The sequence below is a fragment of the Carassius carassius genome, chromosome 3 (assembly GCF_963082965.1).
Source record: "Carassius carassius chromosome 3, fCarCar2.1, whole genome shotgun sequence".
In the NCBI taxonomy this organism is placed as follows: Eukaryota; Metazoa; Chordata; class Actinopteri; order Cypriniformes; family Cyprinidae; genus Carassius; species Carassius carassius.
Window position 1 is genome coordinate 9,609,931 of NC_081757.1, and position 13,284 is coordinate 9,623,214.

At 37.8% G+C, this 13,284-nt stretch overlaps 1 protein-coding gene across 1 annotated transcript in view; it reads left to right on the plus strand.

Moving 5' to 3' along the window:
- The window catches only part of si:dkey-172j4.3 (diacylglycerol kinase delta), a 62,080-nt gene that overhangs the window by 22,054 nt on the left and 26,742 nt on the right, over positions 1-13,284 (plus strand). The window lies entirely within an intron of this gene.

Here is a 13,284-nt window from a genome sequence, read left to right on the forward strand (position 1 = left end):
ATAACTTTTCTATTTTTGAGTGAACTATCCCTTGAACTATGTTTTAAGCACAATATGCAGAAGTACAATGTTGTTTTAGCTACACTGTTACCCTTTACTGTCATTCCAATAAAGCTTTGTTGATTCATACTCTGTGGTGAGGGGTGGTGTGGGGGTGGGGGTTCCTAGTGTTTTACCATCTTAAGATATTGTCAGCATCAATATAGTTTACATTAAGGAGGCAGGTGTGGTTGCCCCTGTGCGTGCATAAAAACACACACATAGGCAAACACACACTGAGTGCAGGTGCAGATGATATAATACTAGGGAGGGATTCTGTGTCACCCTGAGATGAAAGCATTGAAGCACCCTCTGCACCCACCCACACACACCTCCTCAATCAAGTGTGTTTGAGGGTTTGGGAAGGAAGCAGCATGCCTGAGTACAGAAACAGAGACCAAAAAAAAACAGATGAAAGAAAAGAAGACATCGCTGCACATATGTGTGTCTGTATATGTGCATGTGTGAGAAAAAACATTAAGTACCATGTATGTCTTTTTTGTCCTGCACTACAAACCACATCTGTGCTTCCTTTGCTCAAAACGTCACAAACTTTTGTTTTTATTTACCAAAAAGGCAAGTTCCGTCATCATTTGTTCATCCATGTTACAAACCTATATGACTTAACTCTCTTCATAGATCATTAACAAAGATATATTTTTTAAATGTTTCATTCGGAACAGCATGAGGGTGACAGAATATTCATTTTTGGGTAAAGTTTGTTTATAAATACTGTAAGAGCCTCTTATCTTTTTCTCTCTAAACAAAACTTCAAATCATTAAAGAAAAGACAGCATGATGGATCTGTTATTATGGAAGCCTATTCTCACCTCTGTAGAAAAAAAAAACACACCCACAAGTGCACCTATATATTGCAATATCAACTTTATTTCTCATAATTGTGGCTTTACTGTACATTTGTGACTTTTTTCTTCTAAATTGTGACTTTACATGATCTTTGTGATCTTTCCTTTTGAAAATTAAAAAGGCTTTCTTTAAAGTTGAAGACTTGTTGAAAACACATTTTGCAATAAATGAACCACCATTGCCCAGTAGAATGACCCAGCACAGTTTTGTTTTGACCTATTTCACTTATTTTGTAACTCTCAGAAACTTGCCTAAGAGTGCGATGTAAGAGCTGGGTGTTGCAGTGAGCACACCGGAGGCCTGTTGCAATGTACAGATTTCACCACAACCCTCCGCTGGGCTTAACAAGGTTTATTGGGAGCTGTCTTTGTTGCTTCCCTCTCATTCCGAGGCTGATCAGCTGTCACTATAGAGTTTGGTGGAATAAGTTAAGACAAGCTACATTTATTCTCAGTCTGGTCCCGGTCTATGGCCTCTGTCTCTTTCGCAGCAACATTGTGACACAGATGGTTGAAAGTCTGTGTGTTTGCATGAAATTGGTGAAGAAATAATATTGAGAAATAACTGTGTGGCAGAGAAAGGGTTTTTCCTCTTAAATTTACTTAAGCAGCCTTTCCCTCTGTCTCTTGTTCTATTTTCACGTTGTTTATCACCTGCTGTTGGATATTGGAAAGATGTCACTGGTAAATAGACAGAGTGCCATTTATCCAGCCCCTTCCCACTTTCTCCATCTGTACTGTTTTAACTTGTCTCCCACTGGGTTTCTAATCATGTCAAGCTGTGTGTGTTGCACAGTGCCCTCAGGGACAAGAGTGTGTGTTCCCGTGGTTAGATTATTTTCTCCTCTCAGTCTTTACCACTTGTCCATGATTGCTTGTTGAAACAAAAAAAACAATGGGAAATGTTCTTCTAACACTTGTTGGAGTTTTAGCAGAAGATTCAGGCCAGGCTCCACACACCTGCTGTGAGCAAAAACAGCAAATCTTATAGAAAATCTTTTTCTATATTTATCTGCAGATTTTAGCCCACTTTCTCTGTGGGATGAATTTAGCATTGTAGTTTTTAGCATACACTGTTCAAATAAAGGCTTCAAAAAAGGGGGGTTTTGAAGCAATACCAGAGCAGAACACAAAATAACCTTTTAATGAACAGTTCTTAAAATAACAGTGTTATAATCTACCTTTTGTGCGTTGTAAAGGTTCCATGAATGTTAAAGCTTCTTCATGGAACTATAGATGCCAATAAAGAACCTTCATTTTTACGAGTGCAGGAAATTCCAGCCCCAAACACCAAAACATACACAAACATATATTGTTTTCCATTGATTTATTTATTTTTTATTGAGCTAATGATATTTTCTATCTCCTATCCTCCACTATGGCTCAGGATGTTGGACTACTAAACATCCAAAGTGACTAGCTAAGAAGTATACATTTTTTAGTTCTTTACTTTAGTTTAGCTTTTTTGGAAATCCTTTCCTTAATTTCCATATGCATTCGCCTGCTGCATCACATTTTGTGCTGTTTTTAGGAGTTCCACAATGAGCGTTGTATTTTTTTTCTGCAATGGCCTCACTGCTTTTTTTTTTTATATGAAACATAACTATCATAGAATACAATTTTGCATTTTTACATTTTTATTATGACATTATTAGTATGTTTATAAGGTGTTTCCCTTCCAGAGGATATTGAGTGGTTCATATTGTACAGTATGATTTCAAGTTTTACTATCACTATGAAGGTATTTGGTCTCTACAGTGTTGACAAAACTTGACCCAAACATAGTTACACATGAAGACACTTGTGTTATCCTGCATATATGCCACTTCAGTCATTATGTGTTTGTGTGTGTGACTGCAATGCGGTGGTTACACAACATCAGGGCCTGAGGGGGCAGCCAGAGAGAGCTCTTCACACTGACCCTAACAAACTGCGGTGGAGAACACACACACACACTGTTTTGTTTCCTCTCACTCACTATAGCTCCTAGCAATGTCTATTTTTATTCACTTTCTAGAAATGTGTTCACATTGAGCAGGCCCTCTCTTAGAAAATCAACATCATGTAGAATTCTTCTTGGAATATTTTGATCATCAGTGACTTGGTTTTTACGTTTCTAATTATTTTTGATTTATTTATCTTTGTCAAACAAGAGTGAGGAAGTAAACATACATTTTCTGAAGATAATCTGATGTCCATGCAGAAGTGCTAGGGTGTTGTGGGTGTTTGCAAGGGCCAAGTCTTACACAGCAGTAATAATGTGATTAAGGTGTGTACATGTCTATACTACACTTCAATAATGCGAATAAAATAGGAATACTCCACGTCTTAATTCGGTTTACTAACTTCGATTATGACTTTAGTCAGATTAAGGTAATCAAAAATCTTTGTTTACATGGTAGATTCTTAATCAGATTATTGTCTTAATCGGTCTAAAATCTGAATATTGTTGTCCATATAAATGTATTCACTGTTGAAAATAGTGGTGGTGCTTCATAGTTTTGTGGAAGCCATGACCTGTTTTTTTTTCCTTTCTGAATAAAACTATTCATTCGTAGTAAGACTGTTTAAAGATCTTACCAATCCCAAACTTTTAAATGGCAGTGTAATTATGAACAATAATATTAGTGATGTTATAGCTAGCATCACTAATAATCAAATAATAATTAAATTAAAAAAGACACCAATAAAGAGATGTTCATGTGGTGTTTTGTCTCTGGCATGGCGTCATATAATTGAAATTTGACTTGTAAATCTGTCCATTTTGCATGTCAAGGTGAACGTGTGTGGGCCGAGAAACAATTAAACCCTTGACATATTATATCATGTGTTCTAATGTGGGCTATTTTTAGATGGCTATTTTTATTCACAAACTGTATGTTTTGAATATGATTTGAATTGTGTGGCTATTTTCAATAATATCAATGTTGTCTTTTAAAAACACACAAGATGCAAAGAAGAGCAGAGAAAATGGGACATGGGTCAGTTATTTGAGAGATGATGTGAAAAAAACATCTCTGACTGCAACAGCGTGATCATATGCAAAGGATGACACACACTGAGAGATAGTTGGCAGCGGTATTGTTTTCTTCTTCGATTCCCTATTTGGCTTGTGTTGAGCATTTGCGGGAGGGAGAGATGGTGAGAGAGATGTGGATGCAACCTCCAGTACATCAAGAAGACCAAAGGAATTTCCCTCTTTCTTTCTTTCCGTCTCTCTCTCTCACAGTGGCCATAGGCTATGTAAATTAGGGCCTTGCTCTGCTAAATAAAGAACACTCAAGAAAACAAGATGGTATAAAAAGACAATGATTTGAGATCGGTAAAGAAATGAAGTGATTTGCACAGACCTGAAATAGACAGAAAAGATGACATGACAGTAGAGAGGACACGGAGGTTGTGTGTTGAGTGTTATTGAGAGCTGTGTATAGGGCTCATTTGCATGGTGGATGGAGCAGGAGAAGGGGAGAGCCTTTCACGCCACTCACTGAAGGACAACCACACTGGACACACATACTCATGGTAACACTCTCACGCAGTCTGACACACACACACACACACATATGCACTCTGAGTTTTTTACTAAGTGTTTTACTGGTGGAACCAAAAAAAAATACATTTTAGTACTACCAAAGTATTGTAGCGTGTTTGCGTATACTCAGAAGTTGTGCTAATAAAGTGAAATAAGGAGAGTAAGCAAAAAAGTAAAATATAGTAAATCTTAAAGCAAAAATTAAAGCAGTTATCCAACAGACGTTCTCTTCTACACCCATGTAAACCCACACACACTTAATCACAAACTCACACACACACAGATGGAGTTCTTTCTTCAAGAGGCTCTGAATGCTCTCCAGCACATATGTACTGTAATCTGTACACAGTCACACACAGATTTGGCTCTGTGTTGAATCTCTTGTACTAACACAGTTGCTTATAAACATCTATTAGCAACAGCGTGACTGTTTGACCTGAGACTATATGCAAATTGGTATGCAAATGAGCTGTATGCAAAGTTTGACGCTTACAGAAGCTGTCACAGGCTGTGGAAATACTGTCTCTGCATTCTCACTGAAATGACAGAGGAACTCCCTGCAGCAGATTTGCTTTTTTCAAACCAAATTATATTATCAGCATAACAATTTCAGTCAAAAGTTGAAAAATGCACATGGATTTCAGAACGTTTTAGTACTGTATTTTGTTTGTTCCCCTTTTGCATGAAAGACAGCTGCACTTGAACTCCACAAATTTAGAAGCAAGAGCATTTGATCATCTGTAAAAGAGTGATTAATGTCACTTTTTTGTTAGTGAGCTAGATATATTGTAAAATATGAATATTTTGTTTATTTTTAGCAACATTTTGTTGTTTTTAATTTCATCAAAATTCTAAAGCCCCACTGTGTCACTACTTGAAATGCTTTAGATTTAGGACCGGTGAAATACAGGTGAGATAATATTGTGAAATATTATTACATTTTAAAATAAGGGTTTTCTGCTTTAATATATTTTAACATGTTATTCATTTATGTGATGGCAAAGCTGAATTTTCATATCAAATTTCGGGTTTGATCCTTAAGAAAGCATTCTGATGTGATTCTTGCCCTTTTCAGGATTCTTTGATGAACATAGTTCAAAAGAACAGCATTTATTTAAAATCCTGTTTAACATTATAATTTTCATTACTGTCACTTTTGATCAAATTTATGCATCCTTGCCAAATAAAAGAAGTAAAATCTTACTGACCCCAAACATTTGAACAACAATGCATGTATTTAATGTTTCAATGCTTCAAAATTTGATTCTTTCTTCTGTTAAGCACAGCAAGGTCGCCATGGTGAGATTCTTGTCCTCCTTATTATGGGCTATTTTGGGGCATTGAGGGATCCACCTACATACCTGTTCCTGTTATATAAAGACAGAGAGAGAGATAAAGGGCTGAGATGCCATGATGATGTGATGTATTACAGTACTCTGGTATATACAGTAGTGCTGAATGATTGCAATATTCATGTACTTTGGAATGGTGCATGTTTAAAATTCATGGTAATACCACTGTACGTTTGGGTAGTGTTTTGTGAGTGGAGAGAGCAAGAGAAATAGATAGATGGAGAAATGATGATGTGGCTGAAGTAGAGAAGGTCTAGTTTGTTTTCCAGTGCCCACACACATACCAACTGGACGTCACTAGCTGTGTGTTATTGCTGGAGGCCGCTGATTGGAGTGGTTTACTGTAATTGAACTGGAACAGGTTATATGATACTGTCTGATTATCCTGTGGAAGAGGATATCGACACACATCCTCCTTCTGAGACCAGAGCAATGGAAGATCCGCTCTGACGTAAGGCTGGGTAAATAGGTAGTTTGAATGGCGACACACGTATTCATCACACACACTCATATGGCGGTGTATTGGGTATCAAGAGAAAGAAAAGGACAGAGAGAGTGAGTCATAATTAGCTTGCAGATCAATGCAAGGCCTGATTCGTTAATGAGCCGCTGGGACTGTCTGCTGGTCACACTGGGCAACATGGTTTCCTAAGGAGAGAGAGAGATCACAGGGTGCTGGACACACACCGTTTGTATGTATGTGTGTTATAGTTTGCCACTGCTGAGATAGCGGTAGTGGTGCCAGTGCCTGGGCCCATTCTGTGCTTTTCCACCAAAGTAAATTTCATTATGGGCCAGATATACTGGCACCACTTCAGCTGCTTAAACCCACTGGCGAAAAATGACAGTAAACTAAAAGTTTGGGGTTTGTAAGAATTATTTTTTTTTCTTTTTTTTCCTTTTTTTTTTTTAAGAAATTAATCATTATATTCAGTGGACACATTAAATTGAAGACATAAATAAATAAATAAATAAATAAATAAATAAATAAATAAATGTGTGCTGTTCTATTGAACTTTTCATTTATGAAAAAATCCTGGGGATAAAAAAAAAGTATAAAATCTTTCTGAAAATATTAAGCAGCTATACTGAATTAAACAATGATATAAATGAAAAATGTTTTTGGGGACCAAATCAGCATATTAGAATGATTTCTGAAGGATCATGTGAGACTGAAGACTGGAGTAACGGCTGCGGAAAATTCAGCTTTGCAAACACCGGAATAAATTTACATTTTAAAATGCATTAAAATTGAACACAGTTATTATAAGTTGTTATAATTTTTTTTGTATTTATTTGTATTTTTGGTAAAAAACATTAAAAGAATACTTTCAAAAACATTTTAAATGGGTCATGAAATTAAAAACCCAAATTTCATTGATATTTTGACATATAAGAGGCCATTGTACTTTAAGAAAAAAAAATAACATCCTGTAAGTTTCAGAACTTAAAGGGCTTCTATTATGCAAAATTCACTTTCACATGTTTGGACATAAAGGTGTGTTGGACATCACAATTTACTGTACCAGCCCCACCCACGATTGTTGATTGACACTGCCGTAATCTAGCCGAGACACCCCCTTGAGTGAGCCGCACAGAATCCGCCATCTTTAACTTTACGCAAGAGCATTTCAAAGCAGCATTCAAGTAAGAAATGTCTTCTTATTAAGGCTATAGGCATTATTCAGTCCAGAGCAGTAAGTGATTCTCTGCTTTTATGTCATTCTTTATGTCAGCAGCATAGGTACTGTAAACATGAGATTTCTTTCCCAGATGTTTACCTTCACAAACATAACCAACTGTGTCTTTGTAACTTATGCGTGTTTTTAACATAAACTCGTGTGTGAAAGAGAACTTAGTACTCACGTGCCTTGTGCAGTCACTTTCTATACACGTGCTATGGATGTTTGCACTCAGAAAACCGTTTATCAGAAGTTTAAACTAATATAGCTTTAAAATGTGTGATTTCAGCACAATAGACATGATAATCAAAACCAAACAGATGTTGTCGTTTTTTTTTTAGCAGTTACGAGCTGTAAAGGCACTTCTCTATTCTGAAAAAGAGGGTGGGGAGCAGCAGCTCATTTGCATTTAAAGAGACATGGTCTAAAACAAGTATTTTGAGCAGAAACTTCATAGACACATTCTGGAGACACCTGCGACTTATATTACATATTGTAAAAAGGGACATAATAGGTGCCCTTTAAAACCCGCTAAAATGACAGTTTGTGGAATGTGCCACTTGAGGTAATAGTGTGGCTAAACAAGCCTCCACAGAAGATCAACACCTGTATCTACATCATATCCCCGCCCACCGATTTGTCCATGTAATGTAAATAATGAGAGAGGCGAACGCGGGTTTACACAGAAACCAAACCAGTAAGATGGCTCCAAATACAGCTCTGCAATGCCAAGCTGTGGAAAAACAGTCTTTGTGTTGCTTTTCTACTGATCCCAACATTAGGGAAGAGTAAATGAACTTTATTTTTAATGAAGATCCAGACCATGTGAGTAAGAACTTGTCCTTTGCTAACTTCATTTTACCATGGATTAGTTTACAAACAAGGCACAATTCGACACAGAATTTTTAGAAAGATTGAAACTAAAAGTTAGCGCTGTGCTGAATATATTGGATCTGATAGTAATTTCGCAACACATGAGTAACAGTTTTATTATGTGCTCGGCATTGCTTTGCCTGTTAATACAGATTGTTTGATATGTACGGAGTATTTATGCATCCATCTCTGAAGGATGTAGGCTGTCAAACTTGCATAACTGTTAGCCTATCAAACCATTGGGCATCTACGTCCCAGTCTATAATCCGCCACACCTATTCAAACAGAGCGTTCTGGTGAGGGGGGTTAAAACAGGACAGAAATAGCCTATTACTTCTGAATGATGTTTTTTTTTACATTATAAGTGGGACAACCGAGGAAAAAAAAAAGGCATTTAACCATCCCTTTAAAAATATGACCAACCTATTAGCTGTAATTAGTAGTTATCCACATCAGTAGGAAGCAAAGACAGTCATCTTAAGTGTCATTTGTGTCTATAGAAAGCACTTTAAGCTGTGTAAAGATGCTAAATTAAATTATTTTGGATCAAAATATATTGTATGTTTTCAAAACTAAAGTCAGGGAAGATGCAGACCAGATCTGAGACAGGTCCTCAGATCCCCAGCCAAGCACTGACTCACCATTCTGGTGGAATATTTGATGTGTGTATGTGTGATCAGGTGATGCCTACAGTACAGCCTCAGTCGTTATAAGCCTTACTCATAATGTGAACTGACGTTAAGAGGATTATATTTGAATGTTTGGAAACTTTCTGTTCTCTTCATTTATCTTGCGAGATTCATCTGCATAGAGAGCATGCTCTGTGATTGATTAATTCAGCAGAAAATATTACACTGCCTGAGGAAGTCAAGTGCTGCCAGTAAAGAGAAGAACTGCTGACGAGACACACACACAGAGCACACTCACACGCTGAAATATAATAACATTCACTTATGAACACTGTCAGGAAAGGAGATGACACAGGTGTACAGCTGAGACCTGCACACACAGAACAGGTGCTGGGTCAGGTGTGTGTGTCTCTTACTAGAAAGGTTAAGTGGAATGATAGTCTGCAACAGTTCTCTCTCTTTCTCTGTGCACTAACATACAAAACAGCTGTCTGTGGTTCATAATATATTCTTCCCACTGGATTCACTATGTGTTTGTGGTGTAGGGATTTATTAAGACTTGATTAAGCTTGTTGTGTTTTATAGTTTTGCTTTCAAGACAATTTGTGAACGGGGATGTTTACTTTACAAATTGGCCATTGTCCCATCGCAAGGAGGTTGATTGACAGGTAATCTGACCAATCATAATGCCATAATACCTTGGTCTGTTCACCACGGGGCCCCCTCCAGCATGTGGCCCGCTGAGACCACACCAGTTGCACCCCCTAAATCAAATGGAAATACTTGACATTTCCATGGAACCTTTTTTTTTTTACTTCATTTGTAATTCATGCTCGTATGTTGTGCAGCAGACATATTCCACTCATATGTGTGATGATTTGGTCAGAAGCTTGTGTGTGGAGGAGTGTGTGAAGGGACAATAGGCTCTTTAGTGGAACGCCACTCATCCCGCTGTCGCAGAAATGGCTGGGAATTGTTCCTGTGGAGACGGCACAAGCGGCAGAGCACTCAGTGTTGAGGAGGATGTCGTGACTGAGCCCAGTGTCAGTGTGTGTTTCATAAGGGAGCAGCAGTGACAGGACTTCAGTCACAAAGCCATTGTTCAGTCCAGCGCTTATGACACGAGCAGCGGGAGTTTACTCCATAGGTGTTGTCACCTCTGTGGGGCTTTTCAGTCCCTATTCTTCCTCTCCCTTAGCCTCCATCCACGCTGAGTTCGTGTGATGCACAATAATCTCTTCTCTTTCTTTTTAGCCTTCCTGATGTTTTATTCATGATTGTTAATCTGGGATATTAATTACGTTTATTAATGTCTTGTTGAATTTGTATTTTATTTACATGTTACTTCCACCTTATTTCAATTTTATATTTTATGTATTGAATTTTTTTCATGAGGTGACCAGACATCCCGTTTTTTCCTGGGATAGGCAGAATTGCGCTGATAGAAGTGCTCTTTTACGTGCATGCTCCACTTTTCCCATTTTCATATACATCACACGATTACACGAATACACACACAGCAGTCCAAATGTCTATCGTGTGGAGTATCTCATGTAAAAACAGTTATGGATTAAGTGGACAGGTGGGTGAAAACTGAACGTGTGTCAGTATTACATGCATGCCTACCGTCTTAAAGGGACAGCATTGCTACCTATCCATATCATTATAATGTTAACCAACAAAATATATTTTAAGTAAACCTTCTGTATCTGAAAAATTAGTTGAATTTGTATCTCTTTCATATTTGTCTTATTGTCTTATTCTGCTTCTTTTTCAAAAATTATAAGTTATATATATTAAATATGTTATATATCAACAACTATAATTTTTATAAGTTGCTTCCTTTTCACTACTGTTAAAGTGATAGTTCACCCAAAAATGAAACTTTTGGTCTAAATTGGTCTAAAGAGAGAAGAATTAAGACAATTTTTGTTCGAAGACATACAGTAACTACCAAAATTTATGTTAGTGACTGCAGCTTGACTAAAACTAATGGCTAAAATTAATGACTAAAAGTTGACAAAAATGCGATGACTTTTCATCGACTAAAACTATATAAGACTCATATGACTAAAATGTGACTAAGACTATTAAGAATTTTTGTCTCAGGATAGACCAAGACTAAATCAAAAATCCCTTTCAAAATTAACACTGGTGTGTGTCTGTGACTGATATTTTGACAATACTGTTGGCAAAATATTCACACCAATCCATTACTTTAAATTTTTAATTGCTGATCCTGTATGTAAATGTTTTGAGTCACACTCGGGAAAGTTGTGGCGGGGAAGAGATTGACTCCTAACCCTAAGGTTGTGGGTTCGAGTCTCGGGCCGGCAATACCACGACTGAGGTGCCCTTGAGCAAGGCACCGAACCCCCAATTAGTCCCCAGGCACCGCAGCATAAATGGCTGCCCACTGCTCTGGGTGTGTGTTCACAGTGTGTGTGTGTTCACTGCTGTGTGTGCACTTTGGATGGGTTAAATGCAGATCACGAATTCTGAGTATGGGTCACCATACTTGGCTGTATGTCAGCTCACTCTTATCATAAGACTCTCTTCCTCAATTCTACCTTTATTTCCATCTTAGATTGTAATGAAAGAAAAGAAGGCAAAGAACCTCCACTCTCTTCCTCTCTCTTTCTCTCTCTCACTCAAAGGATTATGTGTGAATCAGTCTCAGATTTGTGGCGAATGCTGGAAGCAGTCGTCAGTAACTGCAATGAGATTAGAGCGATCTCCCACAGCAATGGCGTGTTTGTGCATGTTCATATGTTCATCAAATTTCCCAAAGTGACATTTCAACTTCCTCTTCTAATTTTCATCATAATAGCGCAGGAAGATAATCTACACTTGGATCCAGTCATGTTTAATCAGTCTAAATACGGAGGAGAATTTCCGCTCTACATCCACCGAGGGAATCATGTTGACTCTGATGCAGACACTAAATCTGACGCCTGGGTTCATTAGGTTTAATGTTGGCACTGGGCTGTCTCTCCATACGCAGATTAGCTGGCACAACCCCATATGTTGTGTGACTCTGCCAATCCCCCTGCGTTCGCTTCGTTCTCTCGCAGGAAGTGACAAAGCATTTCATTTCCTCTCCAGCAGCAGGTCGCCTTCAACCCAGCATGTTGATGTGGGAATTTGTGTTGATTTACAATGTGGATGTGTGTGTGGCCTGGTGGCCCTTTAGATAGTCCGTCTCCCCAGCCAGTGTAGTTTCTATGACAACCCAGCATGCCATCATAATATCATGGGCCGCCATGCAACGTCAGCTGTGTAAATGCATGTTTCACATGTGAAATTGCGCCAGTGTGAATGTTGTGTTTGTGGTATGGTTGTGTGTGTGTGTGTGATCAGCATCAGTGAATCAGAGACAGCAACAGACAGTTACAAATAACTGCAGTGCTGCTTTAGCTCCTGCAACTACTGCCCCCTAGTGTCCTTAGTAGGAACTGCAATCCACAAATGCACTCATTCATCCTATTCTCATAAACAGAGCCATAAGGAATGATATCTTCCTTCACTCAGCCTTGCGCTGTAGTACAGAGATGTTTTATCTCATTACCAGGCTGTAAAACCGCAGACACATTGAGACTGGGACAGTAATGTGTGAAGAGAAGATAAAGAGTCTGGGTGGAGGTTTGCACATAGACACGACAGAGAAACACTTCTCTCAATGTTTGCTGTCAATTATAGTTTTGCTCATTACAGTGTTTGCTTCTCCAGCACTGACAGAAAAAATCCAATCAGAGCCCACCCTTCATGCTTCACTGTGTATTTTGGTCTGTATTTCCATCTTTTTCCACCTCTCACCAGATGCATCTTGCTCATCTCTTCCACATCCCACCTGTTTCTGTAACAGTCAAGATGTTTACTAGATGTTTCTGAATGTTCCGCATGTAGGTTTGTTTTGGAACAAGCTTGTATGCTTCAGAAGTTTAATAGGAAATATTTATCCCTCACCGGCTGCTCTTTCATAGCTCATAACATTTCATGGAATTGACAAAAGCATCAACTTTGTCTTAGCTCTTTCTCTAATGTAGGGCAGGGGGTTAAAGGCACTATATATATATATATATATATATATATATATATATATATATATATATAGTATAGAATGTAACTATTTTCCAGTTGATATCTGATGCATGTTTATACTGTTTTTATTTTTAATTTTAGGTATAAATGTGTCTTTATAAATGTAAATACAGATGCATAATTATACTATAGGATTGAATTCTCTCAAAGAGATCATCATATTTCAACTTTCAAAAGTTTGAAAACTCCTGCCTTAGGAGAAATAAAAAA